Source organism: Mustela erminea, chromosome 17 (assembly GCF_009829155.1).
Source record: "Mustela erminea isolate mMusErm1 chromosome 17, mMusErm1.Pri, whole genome shotgun sequence".
In the NCBI taxonomy this organism is placed as follows: domain Eukaryota; kingdom Metazoa; phylum Chordata; class Mammalia; order Carnivora; family Mustelidae; genus Mustela; species Mustela erminea.
The window spans coordinates 16,621,064-16,641,073 of NC_045630.1; the positions used below are offsets into that span (position 1 = coordinate 16,621,064).

Sequence of the window (20,010 nt, forward strand, 5' to 3'; positions counted from 1 at the left end):
AGGTTTACTTTTTTGGGATGTACAGTTTTATGAATTTTAACATATGTGGTGGTGTAGTCACCACCACAGTCAGGGTACAGAATAGTTTTTTCACCCCAAAATCCTTGAGCTATCCCTGTGTAGTAACACTCTTCTCCTACACATAACCTTCATTTCCCATCACTATAGTTTTGCCTTTTTGAGAATGTCATATAAGTAGGATAATATGTATGTAACTTTTAGATACTGGCTTTTTCATACAGAGAAAGTCCTTTGAGATTCATGCAAATTGTTACTTGTATCAATAATCCATTCCTTTTATTACAGGTTTTTGTGTGAATATAAGTTTTTTATTTCTCTAGATACTCAGGAATGGGATTGCTGGGTCATTTGGTAAGTCTGTGTTTAACTTTATAAGAAACTGCCAAAGTGTTTTCCTGAGTGGCTGTTTCATTTTGCATTCCCATTGGCAACATAAGAATTCCAGTTGTTCTGTATCCTTGTCAACACTTGATACAGTATTTTTTATTTTAGCCATTCTAATATGTGTGTAAATGGTATTTCATTGTAGTTCTTTTTTTAGAGTCTTTCTTATAATTAATTAATTTATTTATTTAATTTGACAGACAGAGAGATCACAAGTAGGCAGAGAGGCAGGCAGAGAGAGAGAGAGAGGAGGAAGCAGGCTCCCCGCAGAGCAGAGAGCCCGATGTGGGGCTCGATCCCAGCACCCTGGGATCATGACCTGAGCCAAAGGCAGAGGCTTTAACCCACTGAGCCACCCAGGTGCCCCGAGTCTTTCTTATAATTTAAATAACATAAAATTACTCATTTAAAGTATACAATTTAGATGTTTTTAGTATATTCAGAATAGTGCAAGCATCACCACAGTCTTAAGTTTAGAACATTTTCATTACTGTGGTTGTCTTTTGCATTTCTCTAGTGGCTAATGGTGTTGAGTGTCTTTTCACTTGCCATCTCTGTTTCCTAGTCTTTTGTCCATTTTTTATTTGTATCGTCCATATTCTTCCTGTTGAGTGTTGAAAGTTCCTTATGTATTCTGGATATAAGTCCTTTGTTGATTATGTGTACTGCAAATATTTTCTCCCAGTCTATAGCTTGTCTATTCATTCTTTTATTTTTTATTTTATTTTAAAAAAAGATTTTATTTATTTATTTGTGTGTGAGAGAGAGGGAGCTTAAGTAGGGGTAGGAGCAGAGGGAGAAAAAGAAGAAGACTCTCTTCTGAGCAGGGAAGCTGATGCGGGGCTCAGTTCCAGGACTCTGGAATGATTACTGGAGCTGAAGGCAGACACTTAACTGACTGAACCACCCAGATGCCCCATCTTTTCATTTTTTAACAGTGTCCTTTGTACAGCAAAAGTTTTTAATTTTGATGAAGTCCCATTTTTATCATTTTGGTGTCATCCCTGTGATCTCTTTGCCTAACCTCTGGTCACAAAGATTTTCTCCTTTATTTTCTTCTAAAAGTTTTACAGTTTTACATTTAGTCTTGTCATCTCATTTGAGTAATTTTTATGGAAGGTATGAGGTTTAGGACAGTTCATTTTCTTACATATGGTTGTTTACTTGTTCTAATATGATTTGCTGGGAAGACTCTTCTTTCTCTTTTGAATTGTGTTTGCACCTTTGTCGAAAATTAATTTGCCAAATTTTGTGGGGTCTATTTCTGGACTATGTTCTTTTTCATTGTTCTCTGTTTCTGTCCATCCTTATGCCAGTGTTGTAATATGAACATTTTCTTGGTTATGTCTTAAATTTAGATACTGTGATTTCTCTATCTTGTTATTCTTCAGAAATTTAATGATTTTCCTAGTTCTTTTGCCTTTCAATATGAATTTTAGACTCAGTTTATCTATATATACAAAAAATCCTCCTGGCGTAGTGATTGGAAGTATGTTAAATCTGTGAATCAGTTTAGGAAGAGTTGACTTCTTTACTGTTTAGTCTTTAGTCCGTGACCTGTGGTAAGTCTCCTTTTGTTAGAGTATTATAAATGGTGCTGTTTGTTTGTTTGTTTGTTTTTTTAAGATTTATTTATTTATTTTACAGAGAGAGAGAGAGAGAGTGAGTGCATGAGAGGGAGAAGGGGAGAAAGAGAATCTCAAGCAGAATCCTGGTTAAGCGTGGAGCCTGACATGGGGCTCAGTCTTATGACCCTGAGATCATGGTACTAGCTGAAAACAAGAGTCCAGCACTCAACCTGCTAAGCCACCCACATGCCCCTGGTGTTGGTTTTTAAATTTAATTTGCCAGTTCATAGCTGATATATAAAAATATGATTGATTTTTTTTTTTTTTTAATGTGTTGACCTTGTGTCCTGTCACTAAAACCTCAGTTGAGTTTTAGGGGTTCTTCATAGATTGCTTGGGATTGTCTTTGTAAACAGTTATATTTTCTGAGAATAGAGGGAGTTTTATGGCTTCCTTTCCAATCTGTATGCCTTTTCTTTCTTTTTCTTAAATTATTGCACTGACCAACACTTCCAGTACAATGTTATATAGGTGTGTTGAGAGTAGCTATCTTTTTGTCTTATTCCCATCTTAGTCTTCACTGTTAAGTATATTGTTAGCTGATATTTTGCCCCCAGAAATGCCTTTTTATCAATTGTGGAAATTTCCTTCTCTTTAGTTTGCTAAATGATTTTACGTTGAAGTACATAGAGTTTTATCAGATGCTTTTTCTGCATCAAATGATATGATCACATGGTTTACTTTTATACTGTTAATAGGGTGGATGGCATGGCTTGATTTTCAAAGATTGAGCTATTTTTGCATTCCTGGGATCTACCACACTTAGTCGTGGTGTATTATTGTTTCTGTATATTGCTGGATTAAATTATCTAATAGTTTGTTGAGGATTTTAAAAATTTATATTCCAGAATGATATTAGTCTATAGTTACCTTCACCTGTGCCGTGTTCGTCTAGTTTTGGTATCAGGTTAACATCATTATCCTAAAATGAATTGGGAAGTATTCTCTTCTTTTGTTTTGGAAGAGATCTGATAGTTTGGTATTCTTCATTAAACATTTTGTAGAATCCACCATTGAGACCATCTGGGTTTAGGGGTTTTGTTTTTGGAAGAGAATTGTTTCTGTGATTATCCAATTTCTTTAGCAGTTATAGACTCCTTAGGTTATCTATTTCATCTGGTGTGAATTTTGGCATTTTGTGGTTTTGCAGGAATTGGTCCAGTTCATCTAAGATGTGGAATTTATGTGCATAGACTTGTTTGTACTATTTATTATTACCTTTTTAATGCCTGGGTTCTGTAGTTATATCCCCTATTTCATATTAAATGTTGGTAATTTGTATCTTCTTTTTTTATCTGTTTTGCTTGGCTTTTTTTAAAGCCAATTTTTAAAAGATTTTATTTATTTATTTGACAGACAGAGATCACAAGCAGGCAGAGAAAGAGAGAGAGAGGAAGGGAAGCAGGCTCCCTGCTGAGCAGAGAGCCCAATGCAGGGCTCGATCTCAGGACTCTGAGACCAGGACCTGAGCTGAAGGCAGAGTAAAACCAATTTTTAAATAAAATAGCTTATTTTATTTATTTGACAGACAGAGATCACAAGTAGGTAGAGAGGCAGGCGGGGCAGGGAGCAAAGCAGAGAGCCCAATGTGGGGTCAATCCCAGGACCCTGAGATCATGACCTGAGCCGAAGACAGAGGCTTGACCCTCTGAGCCACCCAGGTGCCCCTTAAGTCAATTTTTTTAATTTATAAAGAGCTAGCTTTTGATTTCACTGAGCGATTTTCTGTTATTTTCTTTTTTCCTTTATTTTGATTGCATTGAATTTATTTTATTCCTTTTTTTTTTTAGTTTCTTAATGTGGAAGTTTAGCTTATTGATTTGAGACCTTTCTTCTTTTCCCATATAAACATTTTATACCATAAGTTTCCCTCTAGATACTCCTTTGCTGTATTTCTCCAATTTTGATATGTTGTATTTTCATTTTTCTTCAGTTCCTTGATTCCTTTACACCTGTGGGTTATCTAGAAGTGAGCTTAATTTCCATGTGTTTGGAGATTTTGTTGCTATCTTTTTATTGTTAATTTCGAATTCTTTTATGGTTTAGAGGGATGTACTTTATATAATTACAGTTTTTCTAAATTTGGTAATGCTTATTTTATGACAAAGGATAGGGTCTATCTTGGTGAATGTTCCATATGTACATTTTGAAAAGAATAAAATGATGTTTTTTGGTGGAGTGTTTATAAATGCCAGATCCGGTTGGTTGATGCTTTTGTTCAGGTCCTGTATGTTCTTGTTAATTTTCTATCTGCTCATTTTACAGATTACTGAAGGAGATGAGTTGAAGCCATCAGCAATAATTGTGGATTTGTCTATTTCTCCTTTTAGTTTTGTAAATTTTGGCTTCATGTTTTGAAACTCTTATTATTAGGTACATACACATTTAGCAATTTGTGAATTCATGATGAATTGGCTTGTTTCATTATGTGATGAATTTCATACGTGGTAATTTTCATGGGTCTGAAGTCTACTTTGATGTTAATATAGCCACTTAATCTTCCTTTTAATTAGTGTTTGCATGGTATGTATTTTTTCTATCCTTTTACTTTAAAACTATTTATATCATTATGTGTAAGGTGAGTTTCTTATAGACACAGAATACAGTTGGATAATTTTTTGAAACTCACTGTAACAATTTTTTTTTTTAAGATTTTATTTATTTGACACAGAGAGAGAAATCACAAGTAGGCAGAGAGGCAGGCAGAGAGAGAGAGGGGAGGAAGCAGGCTCCCTGCGGAGCAGAGAGCCCCATGCGGGGCTCGATCCCAGGATCCTGGGATCATGACCTGAGCCGAAGACAGAGGCTTAACCCACCGAGCCACCCAGGCATCCCAACCATCTGTCTTTTAATTGGTGTTTTAGATAGGTCATTTATATTTAATGTGATCATTGTTACATTTGGAATTAGATCTATCTCTTTATTATTTGATTTTTATTTATTTTTAATTTTTTTTAAAAGATTTTATTTACTTGACAGACAGAGATCACAAGTAGGCAGAGAAGCAGAGAGAGAGGAGGAAGCAGGCTCGCCACTGAGCAGAGAGCCTAATGCGGGGCTTGATTCCTGGACCCTGGGATCATGACCCGAGCCGAAGGCAGAGGCTTTAACCCACTGAGCCACCCACGCGCCCTATTATTTGATTTTTAAATTTTTCTCCATGTTTTTCATCCCTTTTTCTCTTTTGAGGAGGGAAGTTGTTTGAATATATTTAGAATTCTGTTTTTTTTATTTTTTATTTTTTTATAAACATGTATTTTTATCCCCAGGGGTACAGGTCTGTGAATCGCCAGGTTTACACACTTCACAGCACTCACCATAGCACATACCCTCCCCAATGTCCATAACCCCACCCCCCTCTCCCCACCCTCCTCCCCCCAGCAACCCTCAGTTTGTTTTTTCTAGCTTCAGAGCATTGTGGTCTGAAAATATGCAGGGAATGATGCCAATCTTTTGATACCGGTTGAGTCCTGATTTAGGACCGAGGATGTGATCTATTCTGGAGAATGTTCCATGTGCACTAGAGAAGAATGTGTATTCTGTTGCTTTGGGATGAAATGTTCTGAATATATCTGTGATATCCATCTGGTCCAGTGTGTCGTTTAAGGCCTTTATTTCCTTGCTGATCTTTTGCTTGGATGATCTGTCCATTTCAGTGAGGGGAGTGTTAAAGTCCCCTACTATTACTGTATTATTGTTGATGTGTTTCTTTGATTTTGTTATTAATTGGTTTATATAGTTGGCTGCTCCCACGTTGGGGGCATAGATATTTAAAATTGTTAGATCTTCTTGTTGGACAGACCCTTTGAGTATGATATAGTGTCCTTCCTCATCTCTTATTATAGTCTTTGGCTTAAAATCTAATTGATCTGATATAAGGATTGCCACTCCTGCTTTCTTCTGATGTCCATTAGCATGGTAAATTCTTTTCCACCCCCTCACTTTAAATCTGGAGGTGTCTTCGGGCTTAAAATGAGTTTCTTGTAGGCAACATATAGTGGGTTTTGGGTTTTTATCCATTCTGATACCCTGTGTCTTTTGATTGGGGCATTTAGCCCATTAACATTCAGGGTAACTATTGAGAGATATGAATTTAGTGCCATTGTATTGCCTGTAAGGTGACTGTTACTGTATATTGTCTCTGTTCCTTACTGATCTACCACTTGTAGGCTCTCTCTTTGCTTAGAGGACCCCTTTCAATATTTCCTGTAGAGCTGGTTTGGTGTTTGCAAATTCTTTCAGTTTTTGTTTGTCCTGGAAGCTTTTAATCTCTCCTTCTATTTTCAATGATAGCCTAGCTGGATATAGTATTCTTGGCTGCATGTTTTTCTCGTTTAGTGCTCTGAAAATATCATGCCAGCTCTTTCTGGCCTGCCAGGTCTCTGTGGATAAGTCTGCTGCCAATCTAATATTCTTACCATTGTATGTTACAGACCTCTTTTCCCGGGCTGCTTTCAGGATTTTCTCTTTGTCACTAAGACTTGTAAATTTTACTATAAGGTGATGGGGTGTGGGCCTATTCTTATTGATTTTGAGGGGCGTTCTCTGAACCTCCTGAATTTTGATGCTCGTTCCCTTTGCCATATTGGGAAATTCTCCCCAATAATTCTCTCCAATATACCTTCTGCTCCCCTCTCTCTTTCTTCTTCTGGAATCCCAATTATTCTAATGTTGTTTCGTCTTATGGTGTCACTTATCTCTCGAATTCTCCACTCGTGGTCCAGTAGCTGTTTGTCCCTCTTTTGCTCAGCTTCTTTATTCTCTGTCATTTGGTCTTCTATATCACTAATTTTTTCTTCTGCCTCATTTATCCTAGCAGTGAGAGCCTACATTTTTGATTGCACCTCATTAATTGCTTTTTTTAATTTCAACTTGGTTAGATTTTAGTTCTTTTATTTCTCCAGAAAGGGCTTTTATATCTCCCGAGAGGGTTTCTCTAATATCTTCCATGCCTTTTTCGAGCCCGGCTAGAACCTTGAGAATTGTCATTCTGAACTCTAGATCTGACATATTACCAATGTCTGTATTGATTAGGTCTCTAGCCTTCGGTACTGCCTCTTGTTCTTTTTTTTGTGGTGAATTTTTCCGCCTTGTCATTTTGTCCAGATAAGAGTATATGAAAGAGCAAGTAAAATACTAAAAGTGTAGCAACAACCCCAAGAAAATATGGTTTAACCAAATCAGAAGAGATCCCAAATCGTGAGGGGGGAGAAAGGGGATAAAAAGAGGTTCAAAAAGAAAGAAAGAAAAAAAAAAGAAAAGAATTTAAAAAAGGAAAACAAATAAAGAAAAATATAAAAAGGAAAAAATAGATATATTAGATAAACTAGTTAAAAAACGTTAAAAAAGAAAAAGGTAAAAGTTTAAAAAATTTTTAGCAGAAGAAGAGAAAAAAATGAAAAAGAAAAAAATTAAATTAACTGCAAGACTAAAAAAAATCACAGGGAAAAATAAAAAAGAAAAGAAAAGAAAAGAAAAAAAAATCACAGGGAGAAAGCCATGAGTTCCGTGCTTTGCTTTCTCCTCCTCTGGAATTCTGCTGCTCTCCTTGGTATTGAAACCACACCCCTTGGTAGGTGAACTTGGTCTTGGCTGGATTTCTTGTTGATCTTCTGGGGGAAGGACCTGGTGTAGTGATTCTCAAGTGTCTTTGCCCCAGGCGGAATTGCCCCGCCCTTACCAGGGGCCAGGCTGAGTAATCCGCTCCGGTTTGCTTTCAGGAGCTTTTGTTCCCTGAGCGCTTTCCGTAGAGTTCCGGAGGACGGGAATACAAATGGCGGCCTCCTGGTCTCCGGCCTGGAGGAGCCGAGAGCCCAGGGCCCCACTCCTCAGTGTGCCCTCAGAGAACAGCGCCCAGTTACTCCCGTCTGCCTGACCTCCGGCTGCGCGCTCCGAGCTCACCGAGCCTGCAACTGGTTCAAGGTAACCCCGAGCTGCGAGCTTACTGTCGGCTCTGTCTCTGTAGCCGGCTTTCCCGTTCCAATACCGGCAAGCTCTGCGACACTCAGACACCCCCAATCCTTCTGTGACCCTGCGGGACCTGAGGCCACGCTGACCCCGCGTGGGCTTCGCCCCGGTTTAGCCTCTGGTGCGATGTCCAGCGGAACAGACTTTTAAAAGTCCTAATTTTGTGCTCCATTGCTCCGCCGCTTGCCGGGAGCCGGCCCCTCCTCCCGGGGTCTATCTTCCCGTCGCTTTGGATTCACCTCTCCGCCGGTCCTACCTTTCAGAAAGTGGTTGTTTTTCTGTTTCCAGAATTGCTGTTCTTCTTCTCTTCGATCTGCCGATGGATTTGCAGGTGTTTGCAATCTTTAGATAAGCTATCTAGCTGATATCTGGCTAGCTGAAGTAGTCTCAGCCTGCTACTTCTCCGCCATCTTGACTCCTCCCCTAGAATTCTGTCTTAATTACCTTTATTTTTTTAACCATTTCTATTTCTGTAGTTTTGGTGTTTAAAAATGGTTGCTCTAGGGATTACAATATATATATTTTACCTTTCACAGTTTACTTTAAGTCAGGATTTTACAATTTTATTTGGAGTGTAGAAACCTTAACACCAAATAGGTCTCTTTTTCTTTTCCCCTTTATGCTGTAGTTGTTGTATGTATTATATCAGCATACATTAAAAACCCTGTTAGAAAAGGTTACAATTTTTTTTCGACTGTCAAACATTTTAAAGAACTTAGCAGGAGAATACTTCATTACATGTACCTAAATATTGATCCCTTCTGTTGCTTTTTCTTCATTGCTGAGGTTCTTGGTTTTTATTGGCATTATTTCTCTTACATCTGAAAAAATTTTATTAATTTTTAAAAGATTATTTATTTATTTATTTGACAGAGAGAGAGAGAGACAGACAGAGAGGGAGGGAACACAAGCAGGGGGAATGGGAGAGGGAGAGGAAGGCCTCCTGTCAAGCAGGGAGCCAGATGTGGGCCTTGATCCAAATACGCTGGGATCATGACCTGAGCAAAAGGCAGATGCTTAATGACTGAGCCACCCAGGTGCCCAGCAATTTTTTTTTTTTTTTTAAAGTTGTATACTGGCAACAAATTCTCTTGGATTTTCTTCCATTTCTCTTTGTTTCACCTTCATTCCTGAAGAATATATTCACTGGGCTTTGTATTCTGTGTCAACAGTTCTTTTATTGGTGTTCTTGAAAAATATGATTTCATCACCACAATTGGCCTCCTTGATTTCTGATAAGAAATCCAGTTATTCAAATTGTTGTTCTATAATAACTAATGAGTTGTTTTTCTCTGGTTACTTTCAAGAATTTGGTTTAAAAAAAAAAAAGAATTTGGTTTTAGTTTTAGTTTTTTGCAATTTGATTATGGTATGTTTGGGCATGTATTGCTTTAGATCTCATTTGAGGTTAAAAGAAAATACTTTGTTCAGAGCATTTCTGACATTAAATGGGTTGGTTTTCCACACCGAGCAATTCTCTAATTCTCTGCGGTTACCAACTGGTTTTCTACAATTTAATGCACTTCTGATGCTACCTAGAGTTAGCACAAAACCCATAGGTTAAGGTCTTACAAGACAGTAGCAAATACAGATGCCAATAGCAAGTAGTGGGTGCCCAGATTACCTGTTCTTCTGTCTGACTTGGCTACAAATTAGGGTCCCACAACCTCCTCCTCAGGTTCAGTAATATGCTATAACAGCTCACAAAACTTGGGAAAATACTGTATTTTCCTAAGTTGTTCATTGTTCCAGATGAACAGTTGTTCCAGATGAACAATGAACAGCCAGATGAAGAGGTACAAAGAGCAAGGTCTGGAAGCATCCCAAGCACAGGAGCTTCTGTTACCATGGAGTTGGAGTGCACTGCCTTCCTGGCATATGGATGTGGTCACCAACCTGAAGCTCTTGGAACCCCTTAATTTGGGATTTTTATGGAGGTTCCTTTATGAAGGCATGGTTGATTAAACCATTGGCACTCCTCAGCCTCTCCCCTCCATGGAGGTCAAAGGTAGAAAGCTCTTTCATCCTTCTTCCTATTTTATTTTACTCTGTGGTTCAGATTGGAGAATTTCTTTTGATTTATCTTTAGGTATATTGACTTTTCCTCTGTCATCTCTATTTTTTTGTTGGACCCCTTCAGCGAATTTTTATTTCCATTGCTGTTTTTCACTTCTAAACTTTTTTTTTTTTTTTAAGATTTTATTTATTTATTTGACAGAGAGAAATTACAAGTACACTGAGAGGCAGGCAGAGAGAGAGAGAAGAAAGCAGGCTCCCTGCTGAGCAGAGAGCCTGATGCGGGGCTCGATCCCAGGACCCTGAGATCATGACCTGAGCCGAAGGCAGCGGCTTAACCCACTGAGCCACCCAGGCGCCCCTCACTTCTAAACTTTTGATTTGGTTCTTCTTTTTATCTTTTATTTGTTTGTTTGCTGGAGCTTTCTGTCTTTCCTTTCCTCTCAAGAAAATATTCTTATTCGATGAAGCATTTTTTTCATAGTTTTTGCAACGTAATTCCAACATCTGCATTATCGTGGAAGTTGGTGTCTGCTGTCTTTTCTACACGTGTTGAGATTTTCCTGGGTATTTATATGCCAGGGAATTTTGGGTTGTGTCTTGGACATTTTGAATATTATGTTATGAGATCTAAGGTCTTGCTTATATCCTGTGTAGGGTGTTTTTTTTTTTTTCTGTTTGTTTTTTGTTTTGTTTTTGAAGATTTGCTTTAAAAAAGACTGATTGGTTCAGTTTGACACAAGTATGAACTTCATCTTCTGTGGTTTGTGATTTTTTACATTAGTGCCTTTTTCAAAGCCTTTGTTTTGCTTCTCAGATATGTCCTGTGTGTATTGTCAACCAGTGGCAGCCTGGGATCTGTACACTTCTCAAAATTTGTGGTAAGATGTTTAGGCTCATTTTTCACATATGCAGCTTGCAGGTGATCTCAGGAGTTCATAAATAACTTTATGGGCTTACTTTCCCAAGGTCTTTTCTCTGTGCATTGTCCTTGGTACTTTCTAGTTCTTTGGAGTTCCACTTTTTGGTCCTCTCGTCAGATAATTAAGGCTTTTTTTATCCCATATTGCTAAGCAATTCCTCTGATTTTGCCAGTGTCTTAGGCCAAGCACTGCAGGGCAGAAAGAGAAATGGGTCCGTCCCTCTTCTAGTATTTTAGTTTCTGCAGGTCCCTATTGTCACCATTGTTACTGCCTCCACTATCAAGGAATTTCTTGGGTTGTGGGGTGCAAAAAAATGGATAAAAGAAAAGAAAAGCAGGGATTCCCTCTACTGAATGTTAAGAGATCACTTTTCTTTTCCTCAAGTCAGATTTACAAGATATCTGGCACTCTGTCTACTTGGGTGCCCACTTTGTGTTTCAGGACTGCATTGAGGCCAGGCCAATGGATATCAAAAAGGAAAAATAATCGCTATCCCTGTGACTGCTTTGCTTGTACTTCATATTCTCATCTTTGTCCCCAAACTATTTGCTCTTACTTACTTTTCAGAGCCCTCAAATAACTGTTGCATGCATTATATTTAGGTTTTATAGATGAATTCAGTGGGAGAGAAAGATGGCGTGTGCTTACTACATCTTACTCAAAACCGAAACCTTGATTGCTTGTTTTCTTTTTTTTTTTTTTAATAGGTCATTTAAAAAAACTCCTCTTCCTCTCTAAACAAACAAACAAACAAACAAAAAACCAGATTCTTTAATACATTTCCTTGGGTAATCTTCATAAACCTATGAATAGGGAGTTTTTTGGGGTGTTTAGTAGGGAACATGAATATAGGAATCACTTAAAAATTTGCTGCTTTGTTAAATAAAATGCCTATCTAACTGATTTAAAATTACATTTATGTAGCATGATCAAAATCACCTTCATGATTTTTACAGTTCACTTTTCAAATTGAAATCTACTACTTGTGTTGTTTTTATTATAAGTTTTCTTTTGTTCTTAATTATGAGTAATCATTATATTGTTATTTAATATTTGCAACAGCTGTGTCTTTACTCACAACCTCTTTAGTGGATCTAATCAAAGACTCTAATTTCATTGCCTGAATCCAAAACTTAGAAATTGGTATACTTTTTTTTCTTTTTAAGTTTCCTGGTCATCATAACAATTCAGCCTCAGTGGCTTATTGTAGCTGCCTATAAACAACTTTTATCTTAGTTTTTATCTTCCCTGGCTATCAGGATAGGCACTGTTTTCAGAAGATGTTAAAAGTACGGGATAAAAATGTACTTATTTTTCAAAGCTCTTATTCATTCACTTGGGAATGAATTGTTTAATTGTACTTTTTAGCCCATAGAGATTCACGGATCAATCTGTAATTTGTAATTTGTCTTGTTAGGTTTTAGTGTTCTTAACCTTAGGGATCATTTGTTGTTTCTTTAGTATTTACTGTCATTCAATACACAGTGAATAAATTATCTGAAATTTGGATAGTGAAGTCTTTTTTTATTAATAAGCTAAAAGGGAAGGGTTTGTCACTGGTTACATATGAGGCATTGCAGAAATGTTATTCTGACTTTAATTGAAATCTGCAAGGCAGGGACGCCTGGGTGGCTCAGTTGGTTGGACGACTGCCTTCGGCTCAGGTCATGATCCCGGAGTCCCGGGATCGAGTCCCGCATCGGGCTCCCAGCTCCATGGGGAGTCTGCTTCTCTCTCTGACCTTCTCCTCGCTCATGTTCTCTCTCACTGTCTCTCTCTCAAATAAATAAATAAAATCTAAAAAAAAAAAAAAAAAAAGAAATCTGCAAGGCAGAAACAATGAGATAATATAGATAAATATAAGGAGTAAACACATATACACAGAAAAATAGAGATTTTTTTTAGTCATAAGAGATAAGAAGGCTGGCCATTCCCTCAGTTTTGATGGCTTTCCACTTCCCAGAAAGCATACCTCAGATTTCTGTGGGTAGGTCCCTAGTTTTCCAACCCAAACTCTATGTCCATGTAGCTGACTCTCCCTTATTTAAAGTGATTAGAGTGTCTGTTCTTTGAAATCAGAAGGATAACAAAAATAGGTATACAGGGGCACCTGGGTGGCTCAGTCGGTTAAGCGTCTGCCTTCAGCTCAAGTCACGATCTCAGGGTCCTGGGATTGAGCCCTGCATGGGGCTGCCTGCTCAGCACAAGTCTTCTCCTCCCTCTCTATCTGCCCCTCCCCCTTTGCTCCTGCACTCTCATTTTCCTTTTTAAAAAAGGGAAAAAAGCTGGTATACTCAAGTATTTGCAAAGAAAAACATCCTTATGTGACTTTTAATATTAAATTTTCATATAAATTATATCTTTGATAACCTGGTATGATCCAGCACAGATTTAGAGTTTGTTATACCTCAGCTTGAATCACAGTGTTACCATTTACCAACTGTGTGATCCTAAATAAATCACTGCTGAGTTTTAGTTCCCTTCTGTGTGGTGAAATATCATACAACAATGTGCTATTGCGTATCTCTTCCCAGCTCTGTGTTCAGTGTGTTTTCAACAGTAGCTTGAAATGTGTTATGATTTATTCATACCACAGAAATTGGTAAATAGCACTAACCAGAGCTTGATTTATTGTTTTGTTGGATGTCTAGATTTAAGAAAGTGATGGAAAAAATAGCAGTAAAGCAGATTAAACTTAAAAGTTTGTTGTGTCTTGGGGGACCTGGATCTCACAATTGGTTAAGCCTCTGACTCTTGGTTTTAGCTCAGGTTGTGATCTCAGGGTCACGGGATTGAGCCCCACCTCAGGCTTCCTGTTTAGGGTGGAGTCTGCTTGGGATTCTCTATCCCTCTCCCCCATCCCTCCTTACATGCACACACATGTGTCTCATTCTCTTTCCCTCTCTCTCTCTCACTCTCTCAAAATATTTTTTAAAAAAAGTTTTTTGTGTCCATTGCCTCCTCAAAAATTGAGGAGATACTCTAAACTATAGGCTTACTTCATTTTATTGCATTTTACTTTATTGAGCTTCACAGATACTGCATTGTTTACAGATTGAAGGTTTGTGGCAATCCTGCATTAAGCAAGTTTACTGGCACTATTTTTTGCAACAGCATTCACTCACTTTATATCTTTGTGTCATATTTTGATTCTTGAGATATTTGAAACATTTTCATTATTATTATTTGAATTGCTTCAATTTCATGATAAAACTTTATTGGATGAGGAGTTACTTCCTATGGATGAGCAAAGATAACAGTATCTTGAGATGGAATCTACTCCTGGTGAAGATGCTGTGAAGATTGTTGAAATGACAACAAAAGATTTTGAATATTATATAAACATAGTTGATAAAACAGTGGCAGGGTTTGGGAGCATCGACTCCAATTTTTAAAGACGTTCTCCTGCCGGTAAAATCCTATCATATGGTGTCATGTACTACAGAGAAATCATTTGTGAAAGGAAGAGTCAGTCAGTATGGCAAACTGCCATACTGCCGTTCTTATTTTAAGAATTGCCTGAGCTGTTGAGCAGCGGGAGTTGGGTGGCCAGTTGGTGGGGTTGGGGCAGTCTCCCACTGCTTCCTGGCTGCAGCCATGACTGACAAGACCCCCAGGAAGGCCAGCCACTCAGTGCTTGTTAGGCATAGCCATGGCCTCACCACATCCGTGTCCCTCACAGTGGCCACCATCACCTCCAAACCTGGGCATAGCAGTGGCTCCAAGAAACTAGTGATCAAGAATTCTGAGACAGGTCTAAATTGCCTCATAAGTAATGTTCAGGACACGTGGCAGAAGCTTCTTGAGGCAGAAAAAGCCATACAAGTGGTATCTCCATCAGATAGAACTTGGAAAAACTACTAAGCTGTTGAAAATCTGTTCTCACAAAGTTTCCTCAACACTACAAACAGCTGTGCCAGGTCTGTGAAGATCATGTCCAAGCAAAGATCATTGGGTTTAGAGAAGACTCACCAGACAGTGTTTTAGTTTTAAAGAAGATTAGCACATGCTGGCAAGATCATTGCAGACAAATGATCATGATCATAAGTATTGTCCTGTTTTTTGCTTTGTACTTGCTTTGTACTTTGCTATGTACTTCAGAATTCCATGCTTCCTTCTGTTTGGGACATAGGATTGGAACTTTTTAGAAAACATATGGTTAGTAATAAAATGGCTCAGAGTAAAGTATTGGTGGAATTCTGCTATTAACAAGAAAGAAGCAGCAAAGCAGTGGCTAGAAGTTTATGAAAAGTCTGCTGAGTATGCTTCCTGACCTTCAGGTATATAAACATTCATTTGACCTGAAATTTTTGGAAGAAATGAATTATTTATATGCTGCAGAATATCCTAACCATGTAAGTTAGCGTTTAGAGGAAGAAGGAGATTGAGTAATCACATATTTAGACTGTAGCACACAGAAACCACTGATTGCTTACATTGAGAAACAGCTTTTCAGAGAACATTGAACAGCAGTTCTGTAGAAAGGGCTTGACCACCTCCTTGATGAGACCAGGGTGCCAACCTCACTCAGATATACCAGCCATTCAGCTGTTTGTAGCATGGGCAGCAGTTTCTGCTGTGCATTGGAGTGACTACATCAAGACTTTGGGGACAACAATTGTTACCAGTCCTGAAAAAGAACTATGGTACAGGACCTGCTAGATTTTAAGGATCATGTGGACCGTGTGATAGAAGTGTGCTTTTCGAGGAACGAGAAGTTCGTCGCCTTGATGAAGGAATCCTTTGAAACATGTATCAACAAAAAGCCAAATAAACCCTCTGAACTGATAGCAAAGCACATTGATTCAAAATCAGGAGCAAGTAATAAGCAACAGATGAAAAGCTGGAGAGGATTCTTGACAAGGTAATGATAATATTCAGGTTCATTCACAGTAAAGATTTCTTTGAAGCCTTTTATAAAAAAGATTTAGCAAAATGATTCCTCAGTGGAAAAAGTGCCTCAGTAGATGGTGAAGAATCTGTCGAGTTTAGTCGTCAAAACTAGAGCATGAATGTGGTGCTGCTTTCACTAGCAAGCTGGAAGGCATGTTCAAGGACATGGAACTCTCCAGGGACATCATGATTCATTTCAAGCAGTATATGCAGAATCAGAGTGACCCATGCTCTATAGATCTAACAGTGAATAGAATTATGATGGCATACTGACCAGCATACACACCTATGGAAGTGCATTTAACTCTAGAAATGGTTAAATTTTAGAAAGCATTTAAGACATTTTATCTCAAATTAGAAATTAGTTCAGAAAGCACAGTGGTAGAAGTCTTCAGTGGCAAACTACATTGGGGAATGCTGTTTTAAAAGCAAATTTAAGGAAGGAAAGAAGTTCCAGGTGTCCATCTTCTGGATACTGGTGCTTCTCATGTTCAGTGAAGGGGGTAGGTTTAGCTTTGAAGAAATCAAAAGGGCCATGAGAATAGAGGACAGTGAGCCGCGAAGAACATTACAGTCCCTGGTGTGTGGCAAAGCACGAGTTCTGGTTAAAGTCTCCGAAGGAAGGAAATGGAAGATGGGGACACATTCATGTTCAGTAGGGAATTCAAATACAAGTTGCTTTGAATAGCCAGATTGGGATGAAGGAAACCATTGAAGAATAAGTCAGTATCATTGATAGGGTTTCAGGAAAGACAGTATCAGATTGACTGTACTGTTGTCAGAATAATGTAGATGAGAAAGACTCTTCATCATAATCTTCTAGTTTCTGAATTGTATAATCAGTGAAATTTCCAGTAAAGCCTAGAGATTTAAAAAAGAATTGAATTTCTTATAGACAGACTATATGGAGAGCGATGATCACCACTACATGGCCTGATTTGGCCAGCTGCTTTCTGTCATAGAGACACTAGAATGTATCTTCAGAGCAGTGAAGCATTTCTGTCCTATTTCCAAGACTTCTGAGATTGACCCAGCAGAAAGACTTTTGGATTAGAAAGAAAAGATGGTTGGTTCTTGGATTACCCTTCACAAGCTTAAGGGTTTGCAAACGGGCATGTGTGTCTTTCCCTCCAGTTCTCCCTCTTAACTGTTTTGCTGCTTAAATTGCTTTTGTTGCTTTGTGCAGAATGACTTTGAGATTGGACAAGAAGATACTGGTTAAAAGAGGTTCCTTTTTAAGATATTTCTCTTGTGGAAAGCTGCAAGTTTGGTTTGGTGTCTGTGTGTGCTCATGAAGCATAGTTAAAAAGACCCTCTGTGCTGCGTTCACAGGCTACAGAGATGACTGGTATACTCCTGAAGGAGTACTCTGCTCTCTTAGTTTTTGGACACTTAGTTTAGAAACAAGAGTCCTTTGTTGGCAGACATTGGGAAGAAACAATGTCAAAAGCTGGCTAATCAATTTTGCAACATAAATATTGGCATCTGTTTGTTTCTTTTATGTTCCATACATTTTAAACTATGATGACTGACGTTTTGGAGCAAGGTTTCTCCGTGAGACCTCTGGTGTGTTGAGACAACACTGGGTCAGGTCTTCTTGCTGTGGTTAACCCATGAGCATCTTTGTTCTACTTTCGTTGAGCTGTTTTGTGCGTTTTCCGTTTAGGAGTTTGGGAGATAGTGTGTTTGTGTTTACACGTTTCTGAGACTGAGTCTAGCAGGCCCCCTGTTTTTTGCACTGGGGTAACTGCTGTTTGATTCTTTTCATTGCGTTGTTTGTACGATTGCTTTAGTAAAGTTTGTTTTAAGAGTTATGCTGTTCTTCTTTGTGCTATAACCACTGTAAAAAGTGTTATAGGAGACTTAAAGTCTTGATACTGTGAAGTAAAAGTTATTTTGTTAAAAGATTAAAAAGATTTTGTTGGCACTGGTTTCATGTTTTGTGTATATATAGGTGCCATAACTGTAACAAAAATACTTTTCTAGTAGCATTTAAGAGTAATTACACAAAAGTATATTCCATTTTGATTCAAAGGTACCAAAGGAATTTTGATCATGGTATAAATGTTTAAAGCAATATTTTCTGGAATATACCAAGTTTATATAATTGGGTTTTGTGCTAAATTATTAAAAAGTTTCTCCCTTTTAGAAACTTGCATGTTTAAAATATGACACGTTATGGGTTTCCTTGTGAAAATCCTCATAATTTAAGTAGTCATTATTTCTGTATTTGTAAATTTTCATTTGTGAGTTCTATAGTATGTGGTCTATAAAAGACCAAACAGATTTTTATTTTTTAAGTTCTATGTTCATTGTCTCTAGAGATTGTTAATATTGTAATTTAATGTAAAATTACTCTGAACAAAATTAGTTTAATTGGCCTTAAAAAAAAAAATAAAAGAATTGCCTGAGCCACCCTAACCTTCAGCAACTACCATCCTGATCAGTCAGCAGCCATCAACACTGAGGTAAGATCTTCCACCAGCAAAAAGATACAACTTGCTGAAAGCTTATTTTTTAGATATAAAGTATTTTAATTAAGGTATGTACATTGATTTTTTTTAAGGCATAACGCTATCGCACATTTAAATAGACTACAGTATAGTATAAACATAATTTTTATATGCACTGGGGAACTAAAACATTTATTTGACTTGCTCTTTTGCAATATTAATTTTATTGGCAGTAGTCTGGAACCAAACCCTCCAAGGTGTACACGTATCATCTAATTCAGCAAAGAGGTTGCTTATATCATTGAGAAATGAGTGAGGTTATGACATATATCATTGTTTCACTTTCCCTTTATTATTTAATGTAAATGAACATATCGAATAACATTAAGATTGGCATTATATTCATTTATCGGTTGCAATCCTAAGTTGGCTTCTCAGGAGTTTGGCAAAATCAGTAGAGCATTCTGTGAGAATTAGTTGGCTCTAAGAAATTCACAATAAAGAGTATTGTATATTTTATTATAATTTCAAAATTGTGTCCTACAGCCTTCAAAATTTATAACAAACACACATTTCATACACACACCCCTGAGGGCTGATTGTTAAACATTTATCAGCACACCACTGTGTCTTGCACAGAACAAGCATTCATTAAATGTTGCTTTCTCTTATCCTTTACTCCCCTTTGGCCTTTTCAAATAGAATCAAAATATCTGCCATACTTTGTGTAATCAGGGTTGGTGAAAATAAAAATAGCACAATAGCACTGACTTTAACTTCATGGCTATTATATTCCTTAGTATTATCACTTTCACCAGTATTAAAACATATCTTACTTAGAAAGACAAATGAAAATTTGAGGGAGTATGGTTTTCTTTCGAATTCTGTTGCTGGGAGCTTTAGGTAAAAAAGCCAATACCCAATTATATTTCAAAGAGGGACATTAGAAGCATAAGGAATATAGTATGTATTGAATATTGAAAAGCAACTATGAATCGTAGCACTTGTCAACATTTTCTTAAAAATGTTACCTATGAGTAATTAAAATTTTTGCTTTTATTTTAAAACTTTTTGTTCTTTTTCTCCCTTCTGTCCCTCTTCCACTTCAGTAAGGAAATGATTTTATTTAAAAAAAAAAAAAATTTAACACTGGTTACAGTCACAGACTGATTTTCTTTCACTCCAAAGGTGAATTATGGATTCTTTGACAACCTTTTATTTTCTGTCATTATGATGATTTTTGTTCCCATTTTTAGTCTGGAATAACACATTTTTTAAAGCTCCTGTTTGACAGGTTCTTGGTTTTTTGTTCTTTATTTCCTTACATATTTAGAGTATATTGTAGAGGTCATATAGTTACTCTTCTCACTTCCCCTACCTTTGTCTATTTTAAATAAAAGAAAACCAGCTGTATTTCTGTAGTGCATAGCTGATTGCTTTCAAACCTCCCAAAGGAGACAAACTAATTGCTAAACATAGAGAAGATGAAATGTTGAGATACCATTCTGTGTGGATTTAATAGTTACTAATCACAGAAGAGTAAGCCTTTACACGTTTTAATCCTATTACTTCCAGAAGAATAACATAGAGTAATAGTGTTTCCTCCTCACGTATGTTTGCAAATATATACGGGAAGCATTGAATTATGTTGGCATCTTTGTAGAAAACTAAGTGACCATATGTATGTGGGTCTCTTTCTGAGTGCTCTTGTTCTATTCCACAGGG

At 37.4% G+C, this 20,010-nt stretch overlaps 1 protein-coding gene and 1 pseudogene across 1 annotated transcript in view; both read left to right on the forward strand.

Annotated features, from left to right (window-relative positions):
• Window positions 1–20,010, forward strand: part of XPR1 (xenotropic and polytropic retrovirus receptor 1) — a 239,905-nt gene that overhangs the window by 83,309 nt on the left and 136,586 nt on the right. The window lies entirely within an intron of this gene.
• Window positions 14,324–18,319, forward strand: LOC116576745 (annotated as a pseudogene).